Consider the following 15,000-nt stretch of genomic DNA (forward strand, 5'->3'; position numbering starts at 1 on the left):
AATAAAAAATCATTTTCAAAATGAGAAAAGAACAATAGTGTCACAGTGGCCCACACCTGCATCACATCTCACAAGCTTGACAACACAAATATATAATATGTCGTATTTTGGTTCATTTAATAGTTGAAACAAATTGAAATAATGGATCCCATATTCCAATATATGACTCATTGTTATCTCAACTAAATGCAGTTTGTTCTACTGATATCATCTCCATAGCTTGTGTGTACCAGTCCGTATGAGTTGGACTATCAACAGCTATCCATTTTTTAAATATTACCCTTTTTGTTATTATGCATATTGAAAGAAAAGCATTTTTACTCTTTGATGACACGTTACTAAATTGATGGAGATCCCCAAGAATACACGTTTGCAGTGTCATTGGGATGTTTATATTAAGGAATGTGATTGCTTCTTTTGTTGTTTTCAACCATAACTCTTTTATTCTCTGACATTCCCACAATAAATGAACAAGAGTTCCCTCAGCTGCCCGACACTTCATACATAACTTGCTATCTACTACACCAATTTTAAACAGCTGAGAAGATGTCAAATACAATCTATTCAATATCTTAATATCCAATCATACTTGAACTTGCCTTATAATTAATATATTTTTTAAATAAAGCATTTTTTCTCCTCTGTTGACAGCAGTGTTGGCGCTAGGAATTTTCAAAATGGGGCCCCATCAAGTCATAAAAATGGGGTCCCACAGTACATTTTTGGGGTCCCACTTTTTTGTAAGCATTTTGAAAACAAATGACAAACGTATGCATTATCCTGTTATATCTCACATTCTATATTGTGTTTTGGAAAAAAGGTTGTCATAAACGTTACTTAATTCATTAAAAATAAAAAAAGAAGACAAATATGTGTGCATATGTAAATGTATTCAGTTATAAACATTCATTCACTTTCTTCTGTCCTTCATGGATCTGAACTTTACCACTGCTGCTAGTTTTTTCTATGTTTTTATTTAATAAGTTGTAGGTGTGGGGCAGCACGGTGGTAGAGGGGTTAGTGCGTCTGCCTCACAATACGAAGGTCCTGAGTAGTCCTGAGTTCAATCCCGGGCTCGGGACCTTTCTGTGTGGAGTATGCATGTTCTCCCCGTGACTGCGTGGGTTCCCTCCGGGTACTCCGGCTTCCTCCCACCTCCACAGACATGCACCTGGGGATAGGCTCCTCCCACCTCCACAGACATGCACCTGGGGATAGGCTCCTCCCACCTCCACAGACATGCACCTGGGGATAGGCTCCTCCCACCTCCACAGACATGCACCTGGGGATAGGTTGATTGGCAACACTAAAATGGTCCCTAGTGTGTGAATGTGAGTGTGAATGTTGTCTGTCTATCTGTGTTGGCCCTGCAATGAGGTGGCGACTTGTCCAGGGTGTACCCCGCCTTCCGCCCGATTGTAGCTGAGATAGGCTCCAGCACCCCCCGCGACCCCGAAGGGAATAAGCGGTAGAAAATGGATGGATGGATGGAAGTTGTAGGTGTATTTATTTCAGTATTGTAAAAAGTGTTTTGCTCGGGTCATGAAATGATGATAATGGTGTGCCAGGGCATACATACATTTTATATTTAACACTTAAATCTCTGGAGTCTACATCAACTTCGGATCTATCCCTCATTTCAAAATGTTTTAGTTTTTTTATGTTGTTTTTCTTTTGTTTGTTTGTTTTCCGCCCTTTTTTGTCAAACAAAACTATGTTATTAATGGCAAACACACAAAATATGCAACATCTTCCACCAAAAATATTTTTCTTAGTGTAATATTTGATGTGAAGTAATGGGAACCTTGGATGGGTCAATAATTCATAATAACATTGATTTTGATTCAATATTATGTTTTGAGCAATGACAGTTTGAAAGAAAAAAAAACAGCTTTGTTTTATTAGTCAACATTGCAACTTTTTCTAAATGACATTCAACCTTTAAGCTTTTTTATTTCACTTTTGTTATGTTTTTGTTTATTTGTATAGTATTTTTAGAATGTGCCGTGGGCCTTTAAAACATTAGCTGTGGGCCGCAAATGGCCTCCGGGGCACACTTTTGACACCCCTGCTATAGATAATAACAAATTAAATGTGATAAATCTATGGATAAAAAGCAGATGCGCGTTTATCATAACTCTCTCTCTCTCTCTGTCTCTGCCCCTCCCTCACCAATGCTTTTGTTTTTAACCCCTTCTTAACCCTGAACGTACATTGAAAATACACGCAACCCTAACTCAAAATGCCGGACATTTGAAGCATTTAAGAAAGTCCGCCCTGACAGCTCCGCAAAAGAGGACATGTCCGGTGAAAAGAGGACGTATGGTCAGTCTATCCTAGCCCGTTAGCTGCTAGCATGCCGTGTGTTGTGCCTCGGTGTGCATTGTTTACACAACGTGCGTTACGCTACTTAATATGTCCGTGTGGAAACTCGTTCGGTACACCTCCGAACCGTACCGAAACGGTTCAATACACGTACCGTTACACCCTTAGCATAAAATAATAATAATAATAGTGAAGGGTAGTCTGGTCTCACAACTAACCAGTTGGAGATGTAAATATGATGGCCTCTTGACTAATCCCCAAAGTCATGTTGCTGATTGGACTCATTTAGAATCTGATTATGTTTAACAGCTGCTGTCCATCAGAGACACAAAAGCAACGTCCAGGTTCTGTTTGGCATTTGAATGAGTGACAAACCTCGCCCAAAAGTGACAACCCAAACGTCCGTGTATTTCATACGTCCTGTCGTCAATACGCTGAGAGTAACTAGTAGTGATGTGCACTTCACGGTCATCACGTATTATGTAACCGTCTCGAGGATGCAGTTGAGGACTCTCTCGCTCCCAATCATCTGAAAGTCATCAAGCGGAGGCGTTTGGGATTGTTTGCAGCTGCTTCCTGTCTCCTCTGACCTCCTCGTCTTCTGCAACTAATGAAACTTCTCTTGCCCCAACGTTTCTTTCTGAAAGATGACATCTGTGGGACCTTGACATGGCCCTCACCTCCAAGCTATGCAGAGTTGCACATGTCGAGGTCCATGCTAGGTTCTACATATTTTCGTTAAAAAACAACCTTTGGAGTGACAATTTTGGGGGAAAATAGGCCTGCACAAAATGAAAGTGAATTTAATGTGACTTTCGAGGCACATGTTGACAATAACTCAGCAAATATCAAATGGAAAACCATGTTCGTATTTCATTTGAACACTTGAGGGTGTAAATCTTTGGACAGCGCTAAAATTTGTTCCAATTTGTCCATTAGCGACGCTGAGATCATTATTCATGCGTTCGTTACGTCTCGTCTCGATTACTGTAACGTATTATTTTGGGGTCTCCCTATGTCTAGCATGAAAAGATTACAGTTGGTACAAAATGCGGCTGCTAGACTTTTGACAAGAACAAGAAAGTTTGATCATATTACGTCTATACTGTATATACCTTTATATATACCTATATTAGGGATGTCCGATAATGGCTTTTTGCCGATATGCAGATATTGTCCAACTCTTTAATTACGGATACCGATATCAACCGATACCGATATCAACCGATATATACAGTCGTGGAATTAACACATTATTATGCCTAATTTGGACAACCAGGTATGGTGAAGATAAGGTGCTTTTTAAAAAAATGAATCAAATAAGATAAATTAAAAACATTTTCTTGAATAAAAAAGAAAGTAAAACAATATAAAAACAGTTACATAGAAACTAGTAATTAATGAAAATGAGTAAAATTAACTGTTAAAGGTTAGTACTATTAGTGGAGCAGCAGCACGCACAATCATGTGTGCTTACGGACTATCCCTTGCAGACTGTATTGATATATATTGATATATAATGTAGGAACCAGAATATTAATAACAGAAAGAAACAACCCTTTTGTGTGAATGAGTGTAAATGGGAGAGGGAGGTTTTTTGGGTTGGTGCACTAATTGTAAGTGTATCTTGTGTTTTTTATGTTGATTTAATAAAAAAAAACAAAAAAAACGATACTGATAATAAAAAAAACGATACCGATAATTTCAGATATTACATTTTAACGCATTTATCGGCCGATAATATCGGCAGACTGATATTATCGGACATCTCTAACCTATATACATACATACCTATATATATATATATATATATATATATATATATATATATATATATATATATATATATATATATATATATATACCTATACTGGCTCACCTGCACTGGCTTCCTGTGCACTTAAGATGGGACTTTAAGGTTTTACTACTTCCGTATAAAATACTGTCCCGGCAAGAAATCTGCGTTCAAAGAACTCCGGCTTATTAGTGATTCCCAGAGCCCCAAAAAAAGTCTGCGGGCTATAGAGCGTTTTCTATTGGGGCTCCAGTACTCTGGAATGCCCTCCCGGGAACAGTTAGAGATGCTACCTCAGTAGAAGCATTTAAGTCCCATCTTAAAACTCATTTGTATACTCTAGCCTTTACATAGACCCCCCTTTTTAGACCAGTTGATCTGCCGTTTCTTTTCAGTTCTGCACCCCTTTTTGCAGTGTACAATATCTGTGTGCTAAAACGTCCTTCAAGTTATTGCATACATTTCATTTCCATGGTTTGAACTAAACAGCATGTGCGTGTAGATATTTTTAGACCCTGGAGATTGGGAATATTTGAACAATACCCTCTGACATTGCCGGAATTGTCTTGCAGCCTCACTACTCATCAATCATGAGCAAGAGAAGGAAATCCAAAATAGGATGAATGTTGCCCGCTAACTCTGAACATCTGGCAGTCTTGTTGGGAGGAGGGCGACCTTGTCAATGGGAGCTCTTGTCTGGCGTGTCAACTCCAGCAGAACAGCACCTCGCAAGGTGAACAAGAAACCGTGTGTGCATGTGTGTGTGTGTTGGGATGGACTGAGTTCTGATCTGACTGCACTGATGTCTGGCAGGCGTGGATGTGAAGGAGCTCCTGTAGGCTGAGCTGATGTTTTCCTTCAGTCTGCCCTCAGATTAAAAAAGAGCAGCTGTGTTTTCTCTCAAAATGCGACTTAAATTTCCGGTTCTTTATTAAGACGGAGATGAAGTGTAAAACAAAACTCAGAAAATTATTTTATATCCGTGTTGTAACTATGGTAGGCCTTCTTTAATTTTGAGGTCTTCACTGCAAAAAGTCAGTGTTCAACAACAAAAATATATAAAAATGAGGGGTATTTTATTTGAACTAAGCAAAATTATCTGCCAATAGAACAAGAAAATTCGGCTTGTCAAGACTTTCCAAAACAAGTCAAATTAGCTAACCTCAATGAACCCAAAAATACCTTAAAACAAGTATATTCTCACTAATAAGAGACCTTTTTGCTCAATATGTTGAAAAATATTCTTAAATTAAGTAAATGCTAGCGCCATTATCTTGACATAATGATATGCGCTCATTTCTTGAAAGCAGCAAACTTATACTAAAAACTAGTTTATTTGTCTTAATGGAAAGGCAACAAGGCAAGCGCTTGTTACTCTCGGGGTCTCCTAGCCGCTCAGGCAAATCATATGGTCAAAAAATGAATTTTTTCCATGGATAACATGACATCATCGCGCCAAGTGTGTGCTCTTTCAGTCAATTAGTGCGCATATATACAGCCCGGCCCCCGGCCAAATATTTTTTAATTGTCATTTTAAAGAATTTACCTGAATGTGCATGAACTATTTCTGTTCAAAATTGTTAGAAATGTTACATGTTTAAATATTAACTGTCAGTTTACTGTACTGTGCCAACTGTACTACTATATGACTACCTATTTTCTATTGTTTCATTGAAAATAAAACAGCAAAGTCCATTTGGCTGTCATCTGTTCTAATTATGAGACACAATTGTGTCAAAGTCATGATTTTTTTTGGTCATGCTTGAAGTAAGAAATGATGACTTTAAAGACATCATTTTATACTTGTGAGTGTTGATGACAAAGCTTTGCAACATTTGATATTCTAGTTCCTGTTTGACACCTAAGTTTGTTTTAGTTACCATGGCTACTTGTGATTTTCACCTGCCTCTGGTGTTCGGGACGAGCACCTGCTTCTAATCAGAGGACTATTTAAGCCTGCCTTTGCCAGTCAGTTTTCCTGGCATCATTATTGGTTTCATGCCACAGTTTTGTGTTTGTTCTATGCCATAGTTAATGCTAGTTGTTACATGCCACAGTTTCGTGAGGTTCATGTCTATAGTTTCATGTCCTAAGTTTTTGCCTTAGCTTCCGCGTGCGATGGGCACGCCTGCCTTCGGGATGTTTTCTGTTTTGTACCTCGTTGATTGTTTCTTAAAATTAAATCATGTTCCTACCTGCAAGTCCTGTCCAGAGTTGTCCATTTGCCTTACTGGGAGAACGACCCCCCAGCAAGCTGCGACCCCCCATCGTGACAGAATGACGCCAGGACAACTGACTGGCAAAGGCAGGCTTGAATAGTCCTCTGATTAAAAGCAGGTGCTCGTCCCGAAAACCAGAGGCAGGTAAAAATCATAAGTAGCCATGGTAACTAAAACAAACTCAGGTGTCAAACAGGAACTAAAAGAGTCCAAAACTAACAGAACATAACAAAAACATGATCCGGACCACGGATCATGACAATTACTAATCATGGCTGACTTCATGAGCCAATGCCTACTCTGGGATAAATGATGATCCAGAACCTTATATTTTTTTAGGTTGAATATAAGGAGGATCAGCTGCAAGTCAAAGACGGTGAGTGATGAGCAGATCCAAACACTAAGCATCATGTAGAGTTGCTAAGTGCTGAACAAGAAATACAGACTTCGAACATAATAAAACAATCACCTACTGTACGATGTCTGCTCTCAAGACTTGTGTTTTTTCGTTTAGATGAATAAATAATCATAATCCTCTGAGGATTTGTGCTGATCCTCGCAATGTGTTCGGGCCTACAATTGACCAACCTCTCGGTCTATAGCCATATCCTTCTACTATACAAGTGTTTGGTCCGATGACTTGATTCAACGAACAAATTAATCAATAGACGACTCGATTTCTAAAATAATCGATAGCTGCAACCTTAGTGTACTTAGTAACTCTGCACTCGTCCAGCGTAGTAGACATACAGTGTATCACATACGACAACAGAACAGGCGTGCACACAAAAGGTTAACACAAACCAAACTCGTTAGCGGAGTCAGCAGAAAACAATACCGAAGTCTCCAGGCTATCATTGCAAACCCAGTGAAGATGACAATCTGCCTCAGCAGAGGTCCACCATCTCAGAGCCAAGTTAAAGGAGTCAGACAATTTGACTCCAGGGAAATGAAAACATGGCCTTCATACTTGCAAGCCTCCCTCTTTTAAATGATTGAATTCAACATGACAGATGATTGTTGTGGACAGCTGCTGACAGACTTTCCTCACGTGTGACCGTGTTGGACAAGTCTCTGCTGAGTGGAGGACAGCTGAGAGTCAATCAATCAATCAATGTTTACTTATATAGCCCTAAATCACCAGTGTCTCAAAGGGCTGCACAAGCCACAACCACATCCTCGGCTCAGATCCCACATCAGGGCAAGAAAAAACTCAACCCAATGGGATGACAATGAGAAACCTTGGAGGGGACCGCAGATGTGGCCCCCCCCCCGGGTCCCGACCCCTGGACAGCCAGTGCTTCTTCTGTGGCCACAGAATCTGTGCCCCCCTCCCTCCACGAAGGAGAGGGGGGCAGAGCAGAAAAGAAACGGCAGATCAACTGGTCTAAAAGGGGGGTTTATTTAAAGGCTAGAGTATACAAATGAGTTTTAAGATGGGACTTAAATGCTTCTACTGAGGTAGCATCTCTAACTGTTCCCGGGAGGGCATTCCAGAGTACTGGAGCTATGTGATGCGTTACATTGTATCGTATGCATGCTCGAAATGAACTGAACTGAACATTTTAACGTCATGCTACTGCGTGTTCGCCTATTTACTGAACAAAATGACCAAAAAGCTTCCCCACAGTGACCGCATCAGGCCAGGCTTCCTGCGCCCACAGATGGCTGACGGGGATTGTGGAAAAGTGCACCATTACATTTGATTCTTTAGTTTACTGCAGCACTGTCCATGCTTGAAACTCCACCTACTTGGCTCACTTCTGCTTTTCCACTGGGAACACTCAGTAGGTTTCTAGCAGGTACCAGGTTTCTAGTAGTGGAGCTACAATATAAAGTGCCGTGCATCTTCAAATGCAGCCTTGGAGCCGCCCTTCAGCCACAGACATGTGAGCTGTAGCTTTTTGCTCATTTTCGGCAGTAAATAGGCGAACCTGCAGTAGCACGACGTTAAAATGTTCAGTTCAGTTCAGTTCCAGTTCAATTCGAGCATGCATACGATACAATGTAATGCATCACATACGTCCAGTTGTTTCACTACAGCACGTCCGAAAAGGAGTAGGAAGAAGCTGAGCTTATTTAATCCTACCTCTTTTCATACCATAGCAATTTTATCCCATTTCCTTGTTCTCTGTAACAGAACAGTGAATACATAAATAATATACTATAGTAAGTAGGGATGTCCGAAAATGGCTTTTTGTTGATATCCGATATTGACCAAACCCTTAATTACCGATATCAACCGATACCGATATCAACCGATACCGATATATACAGTCGTGGAATTAACACATTATTATGCCTAATTTGGACAACCAGGTATGGTGAAGATAAGGTCCTTTTTAAAAAAAATAAGATAAATAAATTAAAAACATTTTCTTGAATAAAAAAGAAAGTAAAACAATATAAAAACAGTTACATGGAAACTAGTAATTAATGACAAGGAGTAAAATTAAGTGTTAAAGGTTAGTACTATTAGTGGAGCAGCAGCACGCACAATCATGTGTGCTTACGGACTGTATCCCTTGCAGACTGTATTGATATACACTACCGTTCAAAAGTTTGGGGTCACCCAAACAATTTTGTGGAATAGCCTTCATTTCTAAGAACAAGAATAGACTGTCGAGTTTCAGATGAAAGTTCTCTTTTTCTGGCCATTTTGAGCATTTAATTGACCCCACAAATGTGATGCTCCAGAAAGTCAATCTGCTCAAAGGAAGGTCAGTTTTGTAGCTTCTGTAACGAGCTAAAGTGTTTTCAGATGTGTGAACATGATTGCACAAGGGTTTTCTAATCATCAATTAGCCTTCTGAGCCAATGAGCAAACACATTGTACCATTAGAACACTGGAGTGATAGTTGCTGGAAATGGGCCTCTATACACCTATGTAGATATTGCACCAAAAAGCAGACATTTGCAGCTAGAATAGTCATTTAGCACATTAGCAATGTATAGAGTGTATTTCTTTCAAGTTAAGACTAGTTTAAAGTTATCTTCATTGAAAAGTACAGTGCTTTTCCTTCAAAAATAAGGACATTTACATGTCACCCCAAACTTTTGAACGGTAGTGTAAACTATGAAAAAACTGCGACTTACAGTCCGAAAAACCAAGAAAAGTGCACTTGTTATTAGTGAGAATATACTTATTTTAAGGTATTTTTGGGTTCAGTGAAGTTAGCTAATTCGACTTGTTTTGGAAAGTCTTAACAAGCCAAATGTTCTTGTTCTATTGGCAGATAATTTTGCTTAGTTCAAATAAAATACCCCTCATTTTTGTATTTTTTTTTTTCTTGTTTTTGAACACACCCTAATTACACACACAGTGTAATTACGCTGCTTATTAAACCAGCAAAGACAAAACTTGTCTCCATCCTTCATGTGCTGATGGCAGCCTGTGGCTTGTCTGTTTCTGCTCCATCAAACGCCGGTCTTTGGTGTGGGCGGCTGAGTTGCTCGTCTTTTAAGTCTGCTGTAAAATGTTTTCCCCAATCAAAGCAAGCTTCCCCGTCTCGTCTAATCTCAAATCAAAGCAAGGCCGAGGTCGTCTCTTTCAATTTGTGCTCCTTAAAACACAACATTTCTCTTTTGATTACCTGGAAAAGCCCTTCATGTTTGTCCCCGGAACTGCAAAGCAAGCATTTGAGCAGCAATGATTTAGTTTGCGTAATAACAACAACACAATTGAAATGTGAGTGTCAGCGACAAAAGCCAACCTACAATTGGGGCTCTCTATTTTGGTGCTTTGCCGTGGTCGTCGCACTTCCCACAGAAAGCAGGATGCACTTAGACCTGGTCATTAAAGGCTTCCCGAGTCCTTCCAGACTGGCCTCTCACGCCAACTTTGCCACGGTCCGGTCAGGCCGAGGCGTCTGGATCTGAGTGGGACGACAAACATACCCCACATAGTCTTGTGGTCTTCAGCCTCAGTGGGGCATGGGTGGAGTGCCACTTACTGAAAATCAACCAGTGGTGCCTAAGAATCTACAAGTTTGGACCAAACTACTGGTTCAGATGTGAAATTCCTTCGGGTTTTGGCTTGGGCGATGTCCCTCACGGGTTTATGGTTTGGTTTGCCGCTTCGTATTTCTGTACGTGTGGGACTTTAACATTAAAAGCATACAGGAAGTTTGTTGACAGGATGGATTATGTTCTTCTTTGCATCTTAATGCTTACAATTTTGAGGTTTTGTCAGTCATTTAGAGGGGACTTATTACTCAAAACAAACTGTTATTACCTATCGGTGCCTGTTTTTGTGTATTTGGGATCCGCATAAGTCCCGAATATGTGAAATGAAACCATAGCGGAGATACACTATATTGCCAAAAGTATTTGGCCACCTGCCTTGACTCACATATGAACTTGAAGTGCCATCCCATTCCTGACCCATAGGGTTCAATATGCTGTCGGTCCACCTTTTGCAGCTATTGCAGCTTCAACTCTTCTGGGAAGGCTGTCCACAAGGTTGCGGAGTTTGTTTATAGGAGTTTTCGAACCACTCTTCCAAAAGCGCATTGGTGAGGTCACACACTGATGTTGGTGGAGAAGGCCTGGCTCTCAGTCTCCGCTCTAATTCATCCCAAAGGTGTTCCATTGGGTTCAGGTCAGGACTCTGTGCAGGCCAGTCAAGTTCATCCACACCAGACTCTGTCATCCATGTCTTTATAGACCTTGCTTTGTGCACTCTTGCACAGTCATGTTGGAAGAGGAAAAAACTGCAGTTTTTCTTGGGAATTAATTCTTCCTTCATTTGTTACCAGATTGGCACCTTCTCTCTCTCGTATTACCACTCGCACCGCTCCGCTAGCACCACAGCTAACTTTACCCATGCCGCTACCTGTCTGCTCGGCGAGGGCGTATGACGTCGCACGCGCGACAGTATGTGACGTATGTAAGAAGGTGCGCTTGTTTCATGTCTCTGTGAGAAGGACTTTTATCTTGAATTATGATCATGATTTCTGGTTATGTTAGGCCAGCAGAGAAGGTCTTGCTGGCCCTGATGACCCACCACCGCTTTACCCTTGTGTGGTGTTCGGGTCTGTGGGACCCGTTTTCATTTCTTATTTAAAAGAAAAATGATACAATTAATACATTTTTCAAACTGAGACTCACTGACTTTGGCCCATTTTCTGTGAAGAACATTAATCAGAATACATATTTAAAGAGCACACACCATACACCCCCCCTACACATTTATATTACTGGGGCTAATAGAAGTGCGGAAATTGATGTTCTGTGTACCACACACACACAAGGCCTAGACAGGAGGAGGACAGAGTGTAGGTACACAGAACATCAGAGGGTCAAATGTGCGAGAAAATGAGAGCAGACAGTGTTGACAAACAATGTTGTAACCTTGTGTGGGAACCGCAGGTGCAGAAACACAAAAGAAGAATCCCTGTGGGATGCAGAAACTGGCAGAGAAATTTTCCGTGCAACGTTCATATTGTTGTTACTCAGCCAGCGTTTGGGGGTCTGATGGACCCCTTGCATTTTGTGGCTTTTAATGCCTCACAATCAAACACTTTTATGTTCAAATACTGAACAGATGTTTATTGAGATAAGGTAAACATCTGTTCAGTATTTTAACATAAAAGTGTTTGATTGTGAGGCGTTAAAAGCCACAAAATGCAACAGGTCCGTCAGACCCACAAACGCTGGCTGAGTAACAACAATATGAACATTACACAAGGGTTAAAGGTGCCCTTAACTTCAAATACCTCACAGAAATTCATTGACCAAACCTTTTGAACTGGACCGACCTGCTCAGTGTCACAAGCTGCATAACTTTACGAGAAAACTTTGCCCACTTCCAGTGTTTTACTTACTGCTTATGGTCTTAAGCGCGGAACCCAATCAGTGCTGATAGTGAAAGCTAATAGATGCTGTAAGGGGGTGATGATAAAGCAGCGCATGCTTTGGATTCCTCAGACTTACTTTGTTTATGTTCTGCAGCTGCTCGCTCTGAGGCTGTTCAATCAAATCCACAGCCTGCGTTCACACTCCGTTATCAAGGCAACGTACTGGTGTCGACCAAATGTACAGTACGGCTAATGAATCAGTGACAGCGAGGCTTCACGGTGCACACAAAGTTTGAAATGTGGAGATTCGCACGGTCGCCTAAAGTAGCTGAGATGTCAAACAGGCCAGCATTTTCCGAAGATACTGAATGTATTTGCAGAAAATGTATCTCGAAGCTGTATCGTATTAATTTCCCTGGATATGACGCATGTATGAGTCCTGAAACAACATGGATAAACAAACCCTTTCAGATGCCTGAATATTACACAGATAACATCTCTTCCTGTCTTAATTAAACTCAGACACCAAAGAGACGTTTGGGCTTTTTTGAGAAGGCTTTCAACTTTGCAGCAGTGCCCTTGGGGCGTGCTTGATTACCTTTAAAAAGTCACTTTTCACCATGAACACAAAAGAGACGACCCAAAGAAGTATTTGTTTCATCAAAAAAGTATGAAACATTGTGATTGATGTACTAATAATCCAAATGTTGCTAAATATACAGAAGATGAACTACTGCTTCTAGAAGCGAGCACAAAGAGACCCAAGTAAGTATTTGTTTCATCAAAAAAAGTATGAAACATTGTGATTGATGTACTAATAATCCAAACGTTGCTAAATATACAGAAGATGAACTACTGCTTCTAGAAGCGAGCACAAAGAGAGTGAAACATTGGAGCAGACGGAAGCCGAGAGAGTGAGGTGAAAGCCACTTAAAGTTGCAAATGTGGAATTTGGAGACTAGCTATTTCGACATAAATGGCATGCCTGCCCAAAGTCAACAGGAATCGTCCCGGGCCAGCTGGACCGGTCGAACAACTGTCCATAGAGTGAGTCAAACTTTAGTAACAGACACATTCATAACAATATGTAATATGTACAATATACACACTGCAAGTATATATATAATGTAGTAACAGACACCTTCATAACAATATGTAATATGTACAATATACACATTGCAAGTATATATATATAATGTAGTAACAGACACCTTCATAACAATATGTAATATGTACAATATACACACAAGTATATATATAATGTAGTAATAGACACATTCATAACAATATGTAATATGTACAATATACACACTGCAAGTATATATATAATGTAGTAACAGACACCTTCATAACAATATGTAATATGTACAATATACACACTGCAAGTATATATATAATGTAGTAACAGACACCTTCATAACAATATGTAATATGTACAATATACACACTGCAAGTATATATATAATATAGTAACAGACACATTCATAACAATATGTAGTATGTACAATATACACAATGCAAGTATATATATAATGTAGGAACAGACACATTCATAACAATATGTAATATGTACAATATACACACTGCAAGTATATATATAATGTAGTAACAGACACCTTCATAACAATATGTAATATGTACAATATGCACACTGCAAGTATATATATAATGTAGTAACAGACACATTCATAACAATATGTAATATGTACAATATACACACTGCAAGTATGTATATAATGTAGTAACAGACACATTCATAACAATATGTAATATGTACAATATACACACTGCAAGTATATATATAATGTAGTAACAGACACCTTCATAACAATATGTAATATGTACAATATACACACTGCAAGTATATATATAATGTAGTAACAGACACATTCATAACAATATGTAATATGTACAATATACACACTGCAAGTATATATATAATATAGTAACAGACACCTTCATAACAATATGTAATATGTACAATATACACACTGCAAGTATATATATAATATAGTAACAGACACATTCATAACAATATGTAGTATGTACAATATACACAATGCAAGTATATATATAATGTAGGAACAGACACATTCATAACAATATGTAATATGTACAATATACACACTGCAAGTATATATATAATGTAGTAACAGACACCTTCATAACAATATGTAATATGTACAATATACACACTGCAAGTATATATATATAATGTAGTAACAGACATCTTCATAACAATATGTAATATGTACAATATACACACTGCAAGTATATATATATAATGTAGTAACAGACACATTCATAACAATATGTAATATGTACAATATACACACTGCAAGTATATATATATATAATGTAGTAACAGACACCTCCATAACAATATGTAATATGTACAATGTACACACTGCAAGTATATATATAATGTAGTAACAGACACATTCATAACAATATGTAATATGTACAATATACACACTGCAAGTATATATATAATGTAGTAACAGACACATTCATAACAATATGTAATATGTACAATATACACACTGCAAGTATATATATAATGTAGTAACAGACACCTTCATAACAATATGTAATATGTACAATATACACACTGCAAGTGTATATATAATGTAGTAACAGACACCTTCATAACTATATGTAATATGTACAATATACACACTGCAAGTATATATATAATGTAGTAACAGACACCTTCATAACAATATGTAATATGTACAATATACACACTGCAAGTATATATATAATGTAGTAACAGACACCTTCATAACAATATGTAATATGTACAATATACACACTGCAAGTATATATATAATGTAGTAACAGACACCTTCATAACAATATG

At 38.8% G+C, this 15,000-nt stretch overlaps 1 protein-coding gene across 13 annotated transcripts in view; it reads left to right on the forward strand.

The window, feature by feature from the left end:
* eva1ba (eva-1 homolog Ba (C. elegans)) overlaps positions 1–15,000 on the forward strand; it is a 99,011-nt gene that overhangs the window by 2,026 nt on the left and 81,985 nt on the right. For 4 of the 13 annotated variants that reach the window (XM_062062376.1, XM_062062380.1, XM_062062383.1 and 1 more), the window contains exons 2-3: positions 12,860–12,902; positions 12,982–13,184. The exons of 2 other annotated variants lie outside the window; for them this stretch is intronic. The gene's annotated coding sequence lies outside the window, so the exon portion shown is untranslated. Of the gene's footprint in view, positions 1–4,692; positions 4,854–12,859; positions 12,903–12,981; positions 13,185–15,000 lie in introns of all 13 variants that reach the window. 7 more of the 13 variants (XM_062062377.1, XM_062062381.1, XM_062062379.1 and 4 more) reach the window with 4 other exon arrangements.

Source organism: Entelurus aequoreus, linkage group LG11, assembly GCF_033978785.1.
Source record: "Entelurus aequoreus isolate RoL-2023_Sb linkage group LG11, RoL_Eaeq_v1.1, whole genome shotgun sequence".
Classification (NCBI taxonomy): domain Eukaryota; kingdom Metazoa; phylum Chordata; class Actinopteri; order Syngnathiformes; family Syngnathidae; genus Entelurus; species Entelurus aequoreus.